A 20,947-nucleotide genomic window follows, 5' to 3' on the forward strand; every position below is an offset into this window, starting at 1 on the left:
TTATAAATTATTTTGGGTGTAGTTTTGTATAATGCAAGGACTGAGGCCCAAAATAATCCCTTCCTCTACCTCAAAGATGTCTACATCCTAATCCGTGGAGCCTATGTTACCTTATAAAGCAAAATAATTTTTGTAGATAAGATTCAGTTTAAGGGACTTTAGTTAGAGGGATTATTTTGTGTGATCTGATGGGCCCATCTAAACATATGAGTCCTTAGAAGTAGAGAAATTTTCCCTGTTGCTGATGAAAGAAGGTGGTATTAAAGAAGAATAATCAGGGGCGCCTGGGTGGCTCAGTGGGTTGGGCCTCTGCCTTCAGCTCAGGTCATGATCCCAGGGTCCTGGGATCGAGCCCCACATCCGGCTCTCTGCTCAGCAGGGAGCCTGCTTCCTCCTCTCTCTCTGCCTGCTTGTGATCTCTCTTTGTCAACTAAATAAATAAAATCTTAAGAAAAAAAAAAGAAGAAGAAGAATCAGAGGAATGCAACAAGACTGGCTTTAAATATGGAGATCACCAGCCAACAAATTTAGGTGACCACTAGAAGCCAGAAGAAACAAGGAAGTGGATTATTCCTTAGAGCCTCCAGAAAGAAATGTAGCTCTGTGGCCCCTCAATTTTTGTTCATGAAATTCACATCAGACTTCTAACCCACACAAATGTAAGATGTGTAGTTTTAATCCACTACATCATGGCAATTTGCTATAGAAACAATAGAAAATGAATACAAGGCTTAAGGACAAAACAAATTTTTTTGCATATCTATTTTTGAAAATTGTGGAGGTAAAATGATAAAAAAAAAACTTTTATTGTTTTATTCTCCTTTCATTTGCCAGGAGATTAAGACAAGGAAGAAATTAGAACACTGGAAGAAGTGCTAACATTTTTGTAAACATTAAGCGTAAAGGCTGGAGTATAGAAATGTATATATTTTAAATCTGGAGACTCCCAAAGAAAGGAGAGCTCATAACATTTTCCTTCCCTTTCTAACATTCAGAAGACCTCAAAATCACAACATAATTCTTATGTGATTTATAAATGTTCCAAATAACATCATTACCATAATCTTAATGAAACATCGGGTTTCCTGGGGCACCTGGGTGGATCAGTGGGTTAAAGCCTCTGCCTTCGGCTCAGGTCATGATCCCAGGATCCTGGGATTGAGCCCCGCATTGGGCTCTCTGCTTGGCGGAGAACCTGCTTCCCCATCTCTCTCTCTCCCTGCCTCTCTGCCTACTTGTGATCTGTCAAGTAAATAAATAAAATCTTAAAAAAAAAAAAAGAAACATCAGTTTTCCAGAATGATGTATTTTTAAATGGAACTACAATAAATGGAAAAAAGGTAAATTTGGGATTGTGTAAGATTTAGAAAAAGAGCAAAACAAAAGCAACTGATTTAATTTTAGAAAAATATGAAACTTAGTTAATAAAAATTAATATTGTTGCTTCACAGTTGATAACATTATACCATGTTTTATTTTTGTATTTATACAAAAAAAAATCCTAAGGGCAGTGTTATTTTTCCTACTAAAAAACATTTCTAACATTGTGCTAAACCAAATATTCCCATGGTTCTTAACCAAGTGGCCAGTTTTTAAGCATAATTTAATTGTACTCCAATTGTACCTAATTCAATTGCACTCTAAGTTTTCTACAATGATTCCAATTATACTCTAAAATGTCTTCTTCCTGAAGAACAAAGCATAAGAATCCTTGAAAATCTAGCTTTTTAGTTTTGCTCTTGAGATTATAATAAATTTCCTGGCAAAGGTGCTGGCTATACCAAAACATTCTAAATATCATGTGTATAATCCAGTTATTGATGAGTTGTGAGAAAAAATTTAAATAGGATGATTGTTACACTGATATTAAAATTTTATACTTTTAAATACCCTGATACTGGTTGAGAATTGTATAGATACCTGTATTATCAGCTCACATGATTACTGTCATTTCCGGAAGGTACTTAAAGTCTTCAATCAGAGGCTGATTTTTTAGCTTAAAGTATATAATTAACTACAGTTAAAATAAGAAAGTCGCTGTTAAGGCTTTTTTTTTTTTTTTTTTTTACATTGACTATTTTGAGAAGTGGTACCTGAATTCCTGACAGTGAGGAAAGAAAAATGGTGGGGGGGATTACTTAAGAAATAGACTCAATAAAGTTAGATGTCCTTCGATTATTTATGATAGAGGCAAACATCTTTATTCCTTTCACTTCCCAAAGGAAGTATGCACCATGCTTTGCAACTAACCATCTCAACCCTAACATTTAGATCTATCTGTATTATCTCTTCATCCATCTGCTCCAATAACTATACCCTAGGTTTTGTCATAAGTCTTAGTAACCAATCCTCTGACCACATGATAAGAGCTTGCTAACTGATTATTATACATGTTTTTCTTTTCCTTAATATACTTATTTTTTCATACCTTCTCTTTTGTCCCTAACTAAATTCATGTCTCATCACTTCAGCACTTCAGCCAACCTCTGCCACTGTCCTCACTCTCTGGCCCCATTGATCCAAATGCATTAATTTAGCTCTCTACCAAGTAGTTTTTCTTTTCTTCTTCTTCTTTTTTTTTTTAGACTTTATTTATTTATTTAACAGAGAGAGAGAGCGAGAGCAGTAACACAAGCAGGGGTAGTGGGAGAGGGAGAAGCAGGCTTCCTGATGCGGGACTTGATCCCAGGACTCTGGGATCATGACCTGAGCTGAAGGCAGAAGCTTAATGACTGATCCACCCAGGCACCTCCCCACCCCAAGTAGTTTTTCTTATGTAATTGGAAAGTCAAGAATTAATAATAATTAATGGTCTCCAGTGTCCTGTCCACAGTGTTTCTCAGCAAGCCTTCTCTGTCCTCATAGTCATTTTCCCTCTTCTCTGTCCAGTAAATTTCAAAACATGTCTGCTCTCTGTAACTAATTACACAGCTGCCATATGTCATTTTGCTCTCATCCTATCAATTTACATACTTCTTTCCAAATAACATAAAACTCATCTTAAGTGAATGTAATCAACTTACCACTCTAACTGCATAAATGTCTCCATCTACTTAAACTTTCCTCCCTCCCAACTCTCCTAACTTTTTTTCCTGAAATTGAAAGGTACTATATTTTTTACTTAATGTTTTTCAAGGAACTTATGTCACCATTTTTCCCTTTTTTTAAATTTTTTTTAAAAGATTTTCTTTATCTGAGAGAGAGAGAGTGAAAAAGAGCATGAGAGGGGAGAAGATCAGAGGGAGAAGCAGACTCCCCATGGAGCTGGAAGCCCAACATGGGACTTGATCCCGGGACTCTGGGACCATGACCTGAGCCGAAGGCAGTCACTTAACCAACTGAGCTACCCAGGCACCCTTTCTCTCTCTTTTTAAGCTTTCTCCATGCAGTCTTTATTAATTTCTACAATATATATAAACTTCTTAGAAGACAAGAGCAATAATAATACGCTCAAAGCAAATCTTACCTCAATTCCACATTTTATATTCAGGTGTATGTCGTTTATGATGGTGTTAGCTGCAAATTATAATAAACCTGATTTAAAATAGACTAAACAATAAGAAACTTTTAGCTTTCATAAGATTTTTTGGTCATTCAGAACTCCGGTTCTATTCTTATGATATGTTCAGTTCTGCCCTCTTTTTATATGTTAGCTTTGTTCTTCATGGTTAGAAGATGGCAGTCATCCACAACTAAAGCAACATCTTACTTGTTAATATGCACAGGCAGGGTAAAGAGCTATCTCCTCTAATTAGGAAATAAAAATTTTTCCCTGGATGGATCATCTGCCTTACATCAGGAAAACTGAACTAAGCACTGCCAAGAAGGATGAATTTGCCATGGACTGGCTTAGTCTACTCATGTTTCTTCTCTGGAGTCCAGGGTGGGATCCTGAGTCCTAAGTACTGAGTCCTAAGTACTATGTAACAGAAGTATAGCTACTTAAAAAAAAATGTGTTTCTGTGTATGTGTGTCTATCTCCCCAACAGAGAGGAAAGGGGGATGTTGGAAAAGCCTAAAATGGGGTCTTTATACAAAGAAACAAAGAGAATACAATGAGCCCAAATGTATAAAAGTGATTGTGCAAAAAGGTACAAATCTAGAATCCTATGAATATTCAAATCAAATTTCTAATTTACTACTTAAAGCAGCATTCTAGTCATGCTGGCTCCTGCTCCTTTACTCACTCCATCTGAGGGACTTAGCCTGAGGCTTTTGGTTATTTAACCTGGGAGCTACTTGTGAACCTCATGCCTTTTGAGAGTAGTGTCTATATTTGGCTTAGCATTAGCTGCTCTTCAGTTCCTATAGGGCCTTTCCTCACCGCACTTCCCACCTACCCAAAACTTTTGCTGAGAGATTCTTTTACATGTGATGTTATGTCCACAAAATCCAAGCTAGCCTACCCATAGGATATCCATAGGATATTTGAGGTGTCCAGTTTTTCTGACTCCAAGCTTCTGTCCATTTTTCTCTGTTTAACATATCTCTCTCTCTCTCTCTCTCTCTCTCTCTCACACACACACACATCCTTGATTTTATATATTTAACATAATACATATATTATGTTAATAATATATAATAACATATATAATATATATTTATATATTTTCTGGACCTAATATTTATTCAGCCATGTGGCATCTGATGTTGGGTTCAAATAGAGTCTTCTTAAATCTGTTCCTTTGCTAAAAGAGATCCAAACTACTCACTTGTTCTTTGAAAAATTTCAGACATCTTGGGAAATGCCTATTAAATTTGGATTTCAGAACTGGGGGAAAGCATATACTTCTTTGTGCATTTTCAATGGAGAATAATTTATATACTTTTATGTTTTTTTCTTTTCTAACTCGTGTTCTGAAGCCTAGTAATTGTATTTAGTTTCCTTAAAGATGACCACCATATTCTGTTCTTTCAATGAAGTAGTTCTATAATACCCTACCAGTTGATAGATAGGCAATCATGGATTCTAATACAAAAGTTAACAATTATATATGTAAGAGTAAAGGGTAGTTTCTCATAATGACTCATTATCAGCCAATATATATCATGGACAATATAATACTTATTGTAACCCACATAAAGGCCTTTTTGTTCCTGGCTGAACACCCATCTCAGGACATTGTCATTCTAAAAAGCTCTGAAAATTAATGTAGGGTTCTGCAGAATTGCCCCTTGAGGAGGTGACAACACGAATGAGATTGTATGCATTGGATAGCACTCAGCAAAACTTGAGGATCCTCCATTAGTTTGGCTTCCCCTTGATTCCCCCATCAGCCAAGCCTTCTATCCTCAGAGTTAACATTTCCTTTCTTTGGTGACTCCCATTTTCTTATGCGAAGCAATCTGTTAGCCTTTGCCTAAGACTTTTCCTTTATGGGGAGGGAGAATAAAACATTGAGGAATTCTATATAATATTTTGTCCTTATCACTTACTGAGAAATAATTTTCTTCTGATAAATAGCTGTAATGGATAATAAGACATTGCCTTAATTTAATAAATAAAAAAATAGAAGCAAAAACTTGATGCCACCCCTTCTGACTCTAATCTTTCACCTGTTATCTAGAGTTTTTATTCTCCCAAGTCCTTCCCTGCCCATACCTTCCATTGAGGAAATAGATACCTTCCTTCATATCTCATAAATGACTAAAACATCATAATGTGACTTGTGTTCACAGCAGTATTTAAATCCAAACAGAAGGCAATATTTTAATTTTTTTCCTTTTTATTTTATTTTAAAAAATTTTTATAAATTATTTTTATTAACATATAATGTATTATTTGCCCCAGGGGTATGGGTCTGTGAATCATCAGGCTTCCACATTTCACAGTACTCACCATAGCACATACACTCCCCAATGTACATAACCCAACCACCCTCTACATACCCCACCCCATACTGCCCAGCAAACCTCAGTTTGTTTTGTGAGATTAAGAGTCTCTTATTAAGGTTTGTCTCCCTCCCCCCGTCCCATCATCTTTCATTTTTTCCTTCCCTACCCCCCAAGTCCTCCACCCGCCTCTCAAATTCCTCATATCAGAGAGATTATATGATAATTGTCTTTATCTGATTGACTCATTTCGCTCAGCATAATACCCTCTAGATCCATCCACATCATTGTAAATGGCAAGATTTCATTTCTTTTGATGGATGCATAGTATTCCATTGTATATATTTACTGAATCTTCTTTATCCATTCATCTCTTGATGGACATCTAGGTTCTTTCCATAGTTTGGCTATTGTGCAGAATGCTGCTAAACACATTCGGATGCATGTGTCCCTTCGGATCACTACATTTGTATCTTTAGGATAAGTACCCAGTAGTGCAATTTCTGGGTCCCAGGGTAGCTCTATTTTCAACTTTTTGAGGAACCTCCATGTGTTTTCCAGAGTGGCTGCACCAGCTTGCATTCCCACCAATAGTGTAGGAGGGTTCCCCTTTCTCTACATCCTTGCTGACGTCTCTTGTTCCCTGACTTGTTAATTTTAGCCATTCTGACTGGTGTGAGGTGGTATCTCATTGTGGTTTTGATTTGTATTTCCCTGATTCCCAGTGATGTTGAATAATTTTTCATGTGTCTGTTGGCCATCTGGATGTCTTCATTGCAGAAATGTCTGTTCATGTCTTTGGCCTATTCCTTAATTGCATTATTTGTTCTTTGGGGGTTGAGTTTGATGACTTCTTTTTTTTTTTTAATTTTTTATTTTTTTTAAAGATTTTATTTATTCATTTGACAGACAGAGATCACAAGTAGGCAGAGAAGCAGGCAGAGGGGGGCGGGAAGCAGGCTCCCCGCCGAGCAGAGAGCCCGATGCAGGGCTCGATCCCAGGACCCTGGGATCATGACCTGAGCCGAAGGCAGCGGCTTTAACCCACTGAGCCACCCAGACGCCCCTGATGACTTCTTTATAGAGTTTGGATACTAGCCCTTTATCTGATATGTCACTTGTGAATATCTTCTCCCATTCTGTCAGCTGGTTTTTGGTTTTGTTGACTGTTTCCTTTGCTGTGCAAAAGCTTTTGATCTTCATGAAGTCCCAGTAGTTCATTTATGCCCTTGCATCCCTTGCCTTTGGCAGTGTTTCAAGAAGAAGTTGCTGTAGCTGAGGTCAAAGAGGTTTCTGCCTGTGTTCTCCTCAAGGATTTTGATGGATTCCTGTCTCACATTGAGGTTCTTCATCCATTTTGAGTCTATTTTCATGTGTGGTGTAAGAAAATGGTCCAGTTTCATTCTTCTGCATGGGGCTGTCCAATTTTCCCAACACCATTTGTTGAAGAGACTGTCTTTTTTCCATTTGACATTCTTTCCTGCTTTGTCGAAGATTAGTTGACCATAGGGTTGAGGGTCATTTTCTGGATTCTAATTCCATTGATCTATGTGTCTGTTTTTGTGCCAGTATCATATTGTCTTGATGATGACAGCTTTGTAATAGTGCTTGAAGCCTGGAATTGTGATGCCACCAACTTTGGTTTTCTTTTTCAACATTCCTCTGGCTATTTGGGATCTTTTCTGGTTCCATATAAATTTTAGGATTATTTCTTCCATTTCCTTGGAAAAAATTGGTGGTATTTTGATAGGGATTGCATTAAATGTGTAGATTGCTTTAGGTAGCATAGGCATTTTCACAATATTTGTTCTTCCAATCCATGAGCATGGAACGTTTTTCCATTTCATTGTGTCTTCTTCAATTCCTTTCATGAGTACTTTATAGTTTCCTGAGTACAGATTCTTTGCTTCTTTGGTTAGGATTATTTCTAGGTATCTTGTGGTTTGGGGAGCAATTGTAAATGGAATCAACTCTTTAATTTCTCTTTCTTCTGTCTTGCTATTGGTTTCTAGAAATGCATCTGATTCCTGTGCATTGATTTTATATCCTGACTAAAATACTAATACTAAAAGCGTCACAAAGGCCCCAGAAAAATATATGCTAAGTAAATCAGATGAGACCCGAAAGTGGGAGGAGAAGAAAGTGGGAAAAAAATTAAAAGAAATAAAAAATAAAAAATAAATATATATGTTAGACTGGTGAATACAAAAGAGCAATCCACTTGATTTTGGGTGTATTCTGGTCTCTTAGAAGAAACTACCTCCCAACATTTTAAGGAAAGAAAAAATATATATATATACATACGTATATTATATATACACACATACAAAAATAAGGGTAAACATGATGAAGGGATGGAGTATGAGTGTATAGATAAAAATTTTTAAAAGTTCTAAAAAAAGGAATTGATATGTTGGTCAAAAAAAGAAAAACAAGAGGAGAAAATGTGGTCAGACTGGAGAGTAGAACAAAGCCTTGGGCTAGATTTAGGGTAAATTTTGATCTATTAGAAGAAATTGTATCCCCAAATTTTTTTTTAAAGATTTTATTTATTTATTTGTCAGAGAGAGAGAGAGAGCGCACAAGCAGGCAGAGTGGCAGGGAGAGGCAGAGAGAGAAGCAGGCTCCCTGCTGAGGAAGGAGCCCAATGTGGGACTCGATCCCAGGACCCTGGGATCATGAACTAAGCCGAAGGCAGCGGCTTAACCTGCTGAGCCACCCAGGCACCCTGTATCCCAAAATTTTAAAGGAAAAATATCTACATGTATTAAAACTAAGATTAAATACAACGAAGGGTTAAAATATGACTATAACAATGAAAATTTGAAAAGATTTTTTAAAAAAGGTATTGCTAAGATAAAATAGTTAAAAAACATTAAAAGAAGAAAGTTAAAAAAAATAGAATAAGAAAAAAAATAAAATTACAAAAAAAAAAATCACTTTGCAGGACTAAAGAAAGAATCATGGGAAAAAGGCCACGGATTCTGTGTGTTGCTTTCTCCTCGCTCTGGAGTTCGAAGTTCTCATTGATTGGAGAAATTGGTCTTGGCTGGATATTCTTGCTGATCTTCTAGGGGAGGGGCCTGTTGCACTGATTCTCAAATGTCTTTGCCAAGGCAGAATTGTACCACCCTTGCTAGTGGCCAGGCCAAGTAATCTGTTCCTGTTCACTCTCAGGAGCTTTTATTTACTAAATGCTTTCCCTAGAGTTTTGGAGGAAAGTAGTGAAAATGGCAACCTCCCAATCTGGCCTGGAGGAGCTGAGAGTTCAGGGCCCCACTCCTCAGTGTGTCCTTAGAGAAAAGCAGTCAGTCCCTCCCATTTCCCCGGTCTCTGGCTCCACTCCACTCCACTCTGTGCTCACCTGGCCTGTGACTGAACATTTCTATCTCTGGCGAATGGCCCCATTTTGAGTCTCCAAACCCAGCAGATTCTTGCCATGTGCTCCTTTGCTGCTCCTCCCAGAGGAGGAAGGAGGGGGGTTTCTCTGGGTCTGCAACTTGTGGGATCCCTGTTCAAAGAGCAGTGGCCCAACTGTGTATTGGATCACAGCTTAAAGTAACCCTGAGCTGAGCTCACTCTTAGGCTCCACCTCTGCCTCTGTAGCCTACTTTCCCACTCTGATACCTGGCAGTTCTGCCACCTGGGGCAATCTTTTTGTGATCCTGCAGGTCCTGAGACCACACTGTCCCCACGAGGGCTCCATCCCTGCTTAGCCTCTGGAGCGATGTCCCTCAGTGGAGCTGACTTCTAAAAGTTCTGATTTTGTGCTCCGCTGCTCCGCTGCTTGCCAGAAGCTGGCCCCTCCCTCCCCCTGCGGTGTATTTTCCCGTCACCTCGGATTCACTTCTCCACACATCCTACCTTCCAGAAAGTCAATTTTCTTTTCCTAGAATTGCTGCTCCTCTTCTCTTCTGTCTCCTGTTGAGTTTGTAGGTGTTTGGAATGATTTGGTAACTATTTAGCTAAAGTTCTGGGACCTAAAGCAGTTTCGGTCTACTACTCCTCCAGCATCTTGTTAACCAGCCACTGGCAATATTTTTTATTTAAGAAAAGAACATTTAATTTTGGACTTTCAGACATCAACCCTATAACTGGGGAAGGGATTCTTTGAGCTGGGTAAAATTTTCAGAACTTTTTAAATTATGTCATGTATTTAACTTTTCATTTGTAGTTTGGTCACAAGGAAAACTATTCTTGAATTTGTTTATTGAAGAGCTTTTTCTTCCTGTGATTGTCTTTTGTAGTATCAAGGTCAAAATAAACAAAAGAAAAAAAAACTTAGTAAAAATTTAGGTTATAATACAAAATCTCTAAAATCTTTTCAGTAAGTAATTCCATAGTGTATTGTATGACTAGAGAAAAAGAGCTAACAGAGGTGTGTTTTCTATAACAATACTACCTCCTCTGTGTTTTCACCTCTTCAGAGGCTAATAAGACTGTCAAATTGATGGAAAACTTCATGCTTACTAAATTATAGTACCTCAATTTACATTAGTGTAATATGTGCCAAAAGTGAAATACTATCTCATTTCAAAGTCTGTAAGTTTATTTTATTACTGATAGTTGATTTTCCTAGTTGATTATAGTTGATTTTCCTAGTACTGTCAGCTGTAATATTTCCTCTTTAGGGTTTTTTTTTTTTTTTTAAGAAAAGAAAAGAAAGGAGAATGGGAAGGAGGGAAGAGGAAGAGAAAGAGAACGAGAGAGAGAGAGAGAAATCTAAGGAGGAAAACAACTTGTTATCATTAGTGTTCTTCCTCCCAGCATGTTACATAACTAGTAAAATGGGATTTCTTTAATCTTCTCTTAATTTGGTTTGAGTTAACCTGTTTTCTTTTATTCTCTTTGTTTGCAATGTCCCAGCAAGTTATCTTGACAAAAACACATTAATATTGAAGAGTAAAATGAGAGATCGTATAGGGACTTCTATGTCAGCTTCAATGTGATCTCATTTATGTGAGATGATCTAGTGTGTGCTGAGATTTTATTTTGAAAGTGTAAAAAAAGTCTGAGTAATGAGTAAAATTGCCTGGAGATGGCAAAGTAGAAATAGGAGAGACCTTATTCAAAAGAGAGACTGCCTTCTATGTCCCTACGGGAGCATAGGGAAATCTCAAGAGGAAACCAAGCATTTAATACCATGTGGTATGGTACTTGATCAGAAAGCATCAAAGAATAATTATAAATTCCCAGTGTGACAACTCAAAAGAAATGCTTCATTATCTTTAAAAGAACACTTAGGGGTGCCTGGGTGGCTCAGTTGGTTGTGTCCAACTCATCATTTTGGTTCACTTCATGATCTCATGATCTCAGGGTTGTGAGATGGAGCCCCATGTCAGGCTCTGCATTCTGCAGGAATTTTTCTTGAGACTCTCTCTCTCTCTTCCTCTGTTCCACCCTTCCTCTAAAATAAATAAATAAATAAATCTTTTAAAAAATAATAAAAAATGAAACAGATAATAGAACACTTTGTTTTCTGCTGATCCATGATCCCTGTCAATAAGAAAACCCAAAACCATTAATTAATAAAAAGATACTGAAGATAAGTGCACTTAAAGAGTGAAATTATGAATATCTATATTGCTTGTAACACAGAGCTTTTGTAAGTGTCATAACAACTTAAAAAAATAGGTAGAGTAGATTTTAACCTATTTTACAGATGAGGAAACAGAAGCTTGGGGGAGATTCAGTGATAAAAAATAAGTACTGGAAAGCTGGCAGTGGTACATTGATGTTAACTTTCTAAGTTTAGTGAAATTCTCACCACGCCAAACTTTTTTTTTTTTATTCAGTCAGTGGATATTCTTGAAGTAAGAATTAAATTTTTTCATGATTGTGATTTTTCTTCTAAAGAAGACCTTTATTTTCTCATTCAACACTGGGGTGGCTCTGCTTTAAAGGATAGAGTACTAAGAACAGGAGCTCCATGGTAAAATTTTGTGGTCTTTGCTCTCAAAGAGGTTCTAATCTAACAGTATGGGAAGAGAAGCAAATATGCTAAAATTTCTTACACTTCCTTCTCATTGGAAGCTTAGGCCTGTAAATTTTGAACAACTCTTTAATCTTTCAGAACTAATTTTTGTACTTCTATGGTCCCATAGAATTCTGTGTATAACACCATCCTTAGTTTCCATATATGTTGTAGTTTTTTGTGATTATATTTCATAATTATATCTAATCAGTCTTGGACTTGTTGAGTGTAAAGGTTTGTACCCACTAATCCTATTTATACAAGGTCAAGCCCAGTGCTTGGCATGCAGCAGGTGCTCAATACATGTGTTGGTTTATCATATGTTTATTATTAGAAAGGTACACACACCTTGCATAAAATTCAAGTACTACAGAGGTGTATAACATAAGAAATAAAACTATTTCATCTCTCTCACCCACTTCTAGCATGTAGCATGATTCTGTCCTGCATGATGTTAACTGTCAAACATTACATTAATTTTTTTAAATCGAATTAGACATTAAAATTTATCACTTTTATTTAATTTGAAGTGTGACAGGTTCAAATATGTCAGCCACATAGGTCATCAAACTTTTGCTGCTTAACTGATTTTCACTTTGGTCTGGGTTAGCATGTATGTAATCATTTTCTGTCAGCTTCCTAAAGAATGTTTATAAAAGTTGCCTTTCTTTTACAAGTAACATAAAATTATTGATCACCATGCCAGGTATCAATACTATTGATTTTGTAGATGAATTGCTATTAATACCCAAAGAACAGCTCTCAAATCATTTCTTAATTTCCATAGGTAAAATATTTCCTTTAATATATCTAGGTAATCTGATTTCTTCTCTCTTCTCCTTCAGTATCATGTCTGTTTTATAAACATTGATGAAAAACAGAAGTCTGAATTTTTTTTTCTATTTTCTCTGTCACAGAAAGAAAAATATTGGTATACTTCAAGATAAGAAATTGAATGCTAATACTTTGGAAGGGCCATTTTAATCACTATGATTGTAGTAGAGCACTTAAAATGCATGTAGTGGAATCTAAAAATAGATTTAAAAGTTGTTCAATAAGTCTGCTCACTCACTTGATTACTTTATAGTTGGAAATAAAACCATCCTTTCTTTAGGCTATAGTATTTCATTTGGGTTAATCGTTGAATAAGATGCACTCAGTTCTTGACATTTTAGTGTGAATCTTGGTATTTTAGCAAGCATCTTAATAAATTTGACTTGGATGATTTATATGGCTTCTCATTGAGAATTCCCCATAATAACCCTCAACAATAAGAGTGATTAATCAATAGCTATGTTGTTTAATAAGTAAAACCTCAATTCTGAGAATCATCGTTGCCCCTTTGTTATGATGTGTCTGAGACTATGTCTGCCATCTCTTCATAAATACAGAAGAGATTATTGGTTGATATTGTGTTAGAGACGCTGTTTGCAGAACTTAAATTTGCTCATCATTCTAATCTTTTGGTTCACTAGCAGTTTAAAAAAGAGCACCATTTCAGTAAACTGGATTCAACATTGGCAGTTCTGCTCAGCAGTAGCCATATTTATTCGTATGACATAATGATTCCTGTTGTTTCAAAGATTCTCCTTGCTTTTCTCATGTTTCCACCATACTTTATTCATGGATTCTATGACTCTTGCTATTCCAAATAGATTCATTTCCCAAATAAAATAGAAATTATCATATCTACCTATTCATTTTTAACACAAATATACTAACCTATTTTTCCTGGAGGTTAAAAATAACATGTGAAGCCTTTGTATTTCCAATTTTTGATAATGACATTTTTATCACCCAGTCCATTTTGCATCAAAATCTTAATATGATTTTTACTCTTTGTTTGTCTAGATTTTTCTTAAGCATTCATATTAAAATCTGCCCCCCCAAATGACCTTTAGCACTGCGTCTCTCATTTGTTTTACCCTTTCTTTCCACTTGTTATTGCCTCCCAGTATCATTTAACTTGGGGATTACTATTGTCATCACCTTTTAATCCCATGACCACATCCACTCCCTTATTCTTTCCCAACACAAAACTCTTCTTATGGCCAAAATTACCCATAAATCCTGGATTTCAGTATTTTTATTTTTAAGCATCACTGGTAACTCATTACTGCCTATAAAATAAGATGCACTGTTTTCTTTTGGTGTTCAAGACTTCCAACCCTCAGCTTGTTTTGTGAGATTGAGAATCTCTTATGGTTTGTCTCCCTCCTGATCCCATCTTGTTTCATTCATTCTTTTCCTAACCCCCAAGCCCCCCACGTTGCATCTCCACTTCCTCATATCAGGGAGATCATATGATAGTTGTCTTTCTCTGACTGACTTATTTCACTAAGCATAATACCCTCTAGTTCCATCCATGTTGTTGCAAATGGCAAGATTTCATTTCTTTTGATGGCTGCATAGTATTCCATTGTATATATATACCACCTCTTCTTTATCCATTCGTCTGTTGATGGACATCTAGGTTCTTTCCATAGTTTGGCTATTGTGGACATTGCTGCTATAAACATTTGGGTGCACGTGCCCCTTTGGATCACTATGTCTGTATCTTTAGGGTAAATACCCAGTAGTGTAATTGCTGGGTCATAGGGTAGCTCTCTTTTCAACTTTTTGAGGAACCTCCATGCTGTTTTCCAGAGTGGCTGCACCAGCTTGCATTCCCACTAACAGTGTAGGAGGGTTCCCCTTTCTCCACATCCTAACCAGCATCTGTCATTTCCTGACTTGTTAATTTTAGCCATTCTGACTGGTGTGAGGTGGTATCTCATTGTGGTTTTGATTTGTACTTCCCTGATGCCAAGTGATGTGGAGCATTTTTTCATGTGTCTGTTGGCCATCTGGATGTCTTCTTTGCAGAAATGTCTGTTCATTAGCATAGACATTTTCATAATATTTGTTCTTCCAATCCATGAGCATGGAACATTTTTCCATTTCATTGTGTCTTCTTCAATTCCTTCCATGAGTACTTTATACTTTCCTGAGTAAAGATTCTTTGCCTCTTTGATTAGGATTATTCCTGGTATCTTGTGGTTTCAGAATTGATTGTAAATGGAATCGACTCTTTAATTTCTCTTTCTTCTGTCTTGCTGTTGGTTTCTAGAAATGCATCTGATTCCTGTGCATTGATTTTATATCCTGACACTTTGCTGAATTCCTGTATGAGTTCCTGTATGAGTTCTAGCAGTTTTGCAGTGGAATCTTTTGGGTTTTCCACATAAAGTATTGTATCATCTGCAAAGAGTAAGAGTTTGACATCTTCTTTGCTGATCCGGATGCCTTTTGTTTCTTTTGTTGTCTGTTTGCTGAGGCTAGTTACTAAGTTACTAAGTTAAGTAGTAACTAAGTTACTAATACTAAGTTAAATAGCAGTAGTGATAGTGGACATCCCTGCAGTGTTCCTGACCATAGGGAAAAAGCTCTCAGTTTTTCCCCATTAGGAATGATACTTGCTGTGGGTTTTTCATAGATGGCTTTGATGATAATGAGGTATGTACCCTCTATCCCTATACTGTGAAGAATTTTGATCAAGAAAGAATGATGTACTTTGTCAAATGCTTTTTTAGCATCTATTGAGAGTATCATGTGGTTCTTGCTCTTTCTTTTATTAATGTATTGTATCACATTGATTGATTTGAAGATGTTGAACCAACCTTGCAGCCCTGGAATAAATCACACTTGGTCGTGGTAAATAATCCTTTTAATATACTGTTGGATCCTATTGGCTAGTATTTTTGTGAGAATTTTTGCATCTGTCTTCATCAAAGATACTGGTCTGTAATTCTCCCTTTTGACAGGGTCTTTGTCTGGTTTTGGGATCAAGGTAATGCTGGCCTCATAAAATGATTTTGGAAGTTTTCCTTCCATTTCTATTTTTTGGAACAGTTTCAGGAGAATAGTATTATTAATTCTTCTTTAAATGTTTGGTAGAATTCCCCTGGGAAGCTGTCTGGCCCTGGGATCTTGTTTGTTGGGGGATTTTTTATTACTGCTTCTGTGTCCTTACTGCTTTCATATCTGTTTAGGTTTTCCATTTCTTCGTGGTTCAGTTTGGTAGTTTATATTTCTATAGAAATGCATCCATTTCTTCCATATTGTCAAATTTGCTTGCATATAGTTGTTCATAATATTTTCTTATAATTGTTTGTATTTCCATGATGTTGGTTGTGATATCTCCTCTTTCATTCATGATTTTATTTATTTGGGTCCTTTCTCTTTTCTCTTTGATAAGTTGGCCAGTTGTTTTATCAGTCTTATTAATTCTTTCAAAGAACCAACTTCTAGTTTCGTTGATTTGTTCTACTGTTTTTTTTTTGTTTGTTTGTTTGTTTGTTTGTTTGTTTCTATTTCATTGATTTCTGCTCAGATCTTTATTATTTCTCTTATCCTGCTGGGTTTAGGCTTTCTTTGCTGCTCTTTCTCCTGCTCCTATAGGTGTAGGGTTAGGTTGTATACTCATTCCTTGAGAAAGCCTTTTATAGATATATAATTTCCTCACAGGACCAGCTTTCCTGTGTCCCAAATTTTGAACAGTTGTCTTTTCATTTCATTTGTTTTCATGTATTTTTTAAATTCTTCTTTAATTTCCTGGTTGACCCTTTCATTCTTTAGTAGGATGCTCTTTAGCCTCCATGTATTTGAATTCTTTCCAACTTTCCTCTTTTGGTTGAGTTGTAGTTTCAGAGCATTGTGGTATGAAAATATTCAGGCAATGATCCAAATCTTTTGGTATTGGTTGAGACCTACTTTGTGACCCAGGATATGATCTATTCTGGAGAATGTTCCATGTGCACTAGAGAAGAATGTGTATTCTGCTGCTTTGGGATGGAATGTTCTGAATATATCTGTGATGTCCATCTGGTCCAGTATGTCATTTAAGGCCTTGATTTCCTTCTTGATCTTTTGCTTGGATGATCTGTCCATTTCAGTAAGGGGGATGTTAAAGTCCCCTACTATTATTGTGTTATTGTTGATGTGTTTCTTTTACTTTGTTATTGATTGATTTATATAATTGGTTGCTCCTATGTTAGGGACATAAATATTTAAAATTGTTATATATTCTTGTTGGAAAGACCATTTAATTAAAATATAATGTCTTTCCTCATCTCTTATTATAGTCTTTGGCTTAAAATCTAATTGATCTGATATAAGGATTACCACCCCAGCTTTTTTTTTTTTTTTATATCCATGAGTATGGTAAATTGTTTTCCAGCCCCTCACTTTAAATCTGGTGGTGTCTTTGGGTCTAAAATGAGTTTCTTGTAGACAGCATATCGATGGGTCTTTTTTTTTTTTTTTATCCATTCTGATACCTGGTGTCTTTTGACTGGGACATTTAGCCCATTTACATTCAGGGTAACTATTGAGAGATATGAATTTAGTGCCATTGTATTGCCTGAAAGGTTTCTGTTACTATATATTGTCTCTGTTCCTTTCTGGCCTTTACTTTTAGGTTCTCGCTTAGCTGAGAAAGACTCATTTCAATATTTCTTGTAGGGCTGGATTGGTGCTTGGAAATGCTTTTAGTTTTTGTTTGTCCTGAAAAATTTTTATTTCTCCTTATATTTTCAGCGACAGCCTAGGTGGATCTAGTATTCTTGGCTGCATATTTTTGTTATTTAGTGCTCTGGGTATATCATGCCAGTCCTTTCTGGCCTGACAGGTCTCTGTGAATAGGTCTGCTGCCAACCTAATATTTCTACCATTGTAGGTTACAGAACTGTTGTCCTCACCTATTTTCAGGATTTTCTCTTTGTCGCTGAAACTTCTGTTTTACTATTAGATGACTGTGTTGACCTCTTCCTGTTGATTTTGGGTGGGGTTCTCTGTGCCTCCTGAATTTTGATGCCTGTTCCCTTCACCAAACTAGGGAAATTTTCTTCTGTAATTGGTGCCACTATACCTTCTGCCCCCCTCTCTCTCTTCTTCTTCTTCTGGGATCCCAATTATTCTAATATTGTTTCTATAGTATCACCTTCTCTCGAATTCTCCCTCATGGTCCAGTAGTTGTGTATCTCTCTTTTACTGAGCTTCTTTATTCTCCATACTTTGGTCTTCTATGTCACTAATTTTCTCTTCTGCCTCATTTATCCTAGCATTAGGAGGCTCTGTTTTTTATTTGACCTCAGTAATAGCTTTTTTAATTTCAATGTGGTTAGATTTTAGTTCTTTTATTTCTCCAGAAAGGGATTCTCTAATATCATCTATGCTTTTTTCAAGCCCAGCTAGCACCTTGATAATCATCATTCTGAACTCTAGTTCTGACATCTTACTAACGTCCATATTGATTACACCCCTAGCCGTCGGTACTGCTTCTTGTTCTTTTTTTTTTTTTTAGAGGTGAGTTTTTCTGCCTTGTCATTTTATCCAGGTAAGAATAGATGAATGAGATAACAAGATAGTAAAAGGGTAGCAATGACTTCAGAAAAATATACTAACCAAATTGGAAGAGACCCAAAACTGTGGGGGAAAGAAAGAGAGGAAATAGTCTGGTGAATAGAAGAGAGCCACACACTTGATTTTGGTAGTATTTTGGTCTGTTAGAAGAAACTGCCTCCCAAAATTTCAAATAAATAAATATATATATATATATATATATATATATATATATATACACACATATATATATATATATACACACACACACACAAAAATAAAGGTAAACATGATGAAGGGATGAAATATGACTGTAAAGATGAAAATTAGAAAGATTCTAAAAAAGGAATTGATAACATAAGAAGTTCATTGAAAAAAAAGGAAGTTTGTTGAAAAAAAAAAGGAAGAATGAATGTGATCAGACTAGAGACTAGAACAAAGACTGCAGATTAAGACAAAACTAGCACTTCAAAGTGCTAGTTTTAGGGTATATTTTGATCTGTTAGAAAAAAACTGTATCCCAAAATTTTGAAGAAAGAAAAACATATATGTATATAAAAAATAATATTAAATATAATGAAGGGATAGATTATGACTATAACAATGAAAATTATAAAAAGATTTTTTAAAAGGTATTGATAAGATAAAATATTTTTAAAAGGTTAAATAGGAAAGAGGAAAAATTAAAAAAATAGAAAAGAAAAAATCAAAATTTAAATAATTTAACTTTGAAAGACTAAAGAATCATGGGGAAAAAGGCCTGAATTCCATGTGTTGCATTCCCCTAACTCTGGAGTTCTGCATTTCTCATCGTTGAACTTTGTCTTGGGTGTCTGTTCTTGCTGATCTTCTGGTGGAGGGGCCTGTTGCAGTGATTCTCAAATGTCTTTCTTTGGTGAAGGACATCACCCTTGGGAATTGCATCACCCTTGCCAGGGGCCAGGCTAAGTAACCTGCTTGGGTTTGCTCTTTGTAGTTTTTATTCCCTGAACGCTTTCTGTAGACCCTTGGAAGATGAGAATGAAAATTGTGACCTCCCAATCTCCAGCCCCTAAAAGTAAGGAGCTCTGGGCTCCACTCCTCAGTGCACCCTCAGAGGAAAGCAGTCAATCACTCCTGTCTCCCTGGTCTCTGTCCACACTCTGTGCTCACCCAGCCTGTGATCCAGTGTTTCTGTCTCTGGTTGATGGCCTTCTTTAGAGTCTCCAAACCCAGCAGATCCTGCGGGATGTTCCTGCTCTGCTCTTCTCTTCAGCCACCTTCCTTAGTCCAGTACCTGGGAGCTCTCCCACATTCAGATAGCCCTGCTATTTTTGTGACCTCATGGGTCCTGAGACCATGCTGTCCCCACAAGGGCTCCACTCCCCACTTAGCCACTGGAGCAATGTCCCTCAGTAGAGCTGACTTCTAAAAGTTCTGATTTTGTGCTTCACTGCTGTACTGCTTGCTGGGACATGGACCTTCCCCCTTTGATTTATCTTCCCTTTTGTCACCTGAGATTCACTTCTCCACAGGTCCTATCTTCTAATAAGTGGTTGCTTTTTTGTTCCTATAATTGCTGTTCTTCTTCTCTTTGATCTCCTGTTGAGTTTGTAAGTGTTCAAAATGGTTTGATAACTATCTAGCTGAACTCCTGGGACCCAACAATATTTAGGTCTCCTACTTCTCTGCTGTCTTGCTCCTCCCCCAAATTTGCCAAGTTATTTTAAAGCAAAACTAATATAGGAATCCTTATACTCTAGCTTCTTTATGAATCCAGACCTTTATTGAGTGTGTATGTGTGTATTTGTTTTTAAGATTATGGTGAAAAATAAAATTCTCTTTGGAGAAGACCAATGTTTGAAAACAATTTAAATCCTTCTATATACCTCTTAGTTTTGAATCATGAGATATGTTGAGTAAAAGTAGAAAGCAAATACTGACACTGATCTTTAATACATCTCTTGTTTATATGAAGAGAGCAGATTTGAGGAATAAAATGGTACATTGGGTTCAACTAGTGAGTAGATAATCATAATTTTTAGGGAAGACTATTTTACAACAGCTTAAGGGATACACAAAACAAGAGCCTTAAACCGTGTAAAGGGATTAGACTAGTGTTGTCTCAGTAACTGGATGAGTTGTGTAAATCTAGAACTTCAATGGAAGAGGAAATGTATTCATCCTAATCCCAAACATGAAAAACTTGTTCATCCTTAAGTATACATTTAATATTTTAAATAGTAAATATGTTTTTATAATATCCATAAAGATTTTCTAGAATCTGTTATTTTAAAATGTAAGTAAAACATGATTAGACAATTCCTTATCATTTAAAGGAGGGATTAAGTGAGAGTATAAAAATATTTTAAGTCGTATTTTCTGAAATCTGTTTTATGGGAAATAAATCATACAAGATATTTAATGAAAAATATTCATAAATAAATGCTTTAAAAATATTTCACAAGTAATCCTATATTGAAGTCAAGTCACTCATTACCATACTAAAGACTCAGCATTTTTTGAGACATTAGAAGCCAACTTACCTCAAAATTATTTTATTACAAGTTATCTTCCTAAGACAAACACATTTTTTTTTCTCAAACCATCAAACTAGTATTTGTCATGAAAAATGCTCTGGAATATTCTTTTAAAATGTCACTAATTTTAAAAAATCTGTACAGGTAGAGATCAGAATTGGGATTGGAAGTTTTTGCAATGGCCTGCAGCCTTTAGCACATAAGATAAAACTTCAGAGAATGCCCATGACTAGTAGTATGT

General features: G+C 36.2%; 1 protein-coding gene across 2 annotated transcripts in view; it reads left to right on the forward strand.

The window, feature by feature from the left end:
* The window catches only part of SPAG16 (sperm associated antigen 16), a 1,060,347-nt gene that overhangs the window by 446,256 nt on the left and 593,144 nt on the right, over nucleotides 1-20,947 (forward strand). The window lies entirely within an intron of this gene.

Source organism: Lutra lutra, chromosome 3 (genome assembly GCF_902655055.1).
Source record: "Lutra lutra chromosome 3, mLutLut1.2, whole genome shotgun sequence".
Taxonomy (NCBI): domain Eukaryota; kingdom Metazoa; phylum Chordata; class Mammalia; order Carnivora; family Mustelidae; genus Lutra; species Lutra lutra.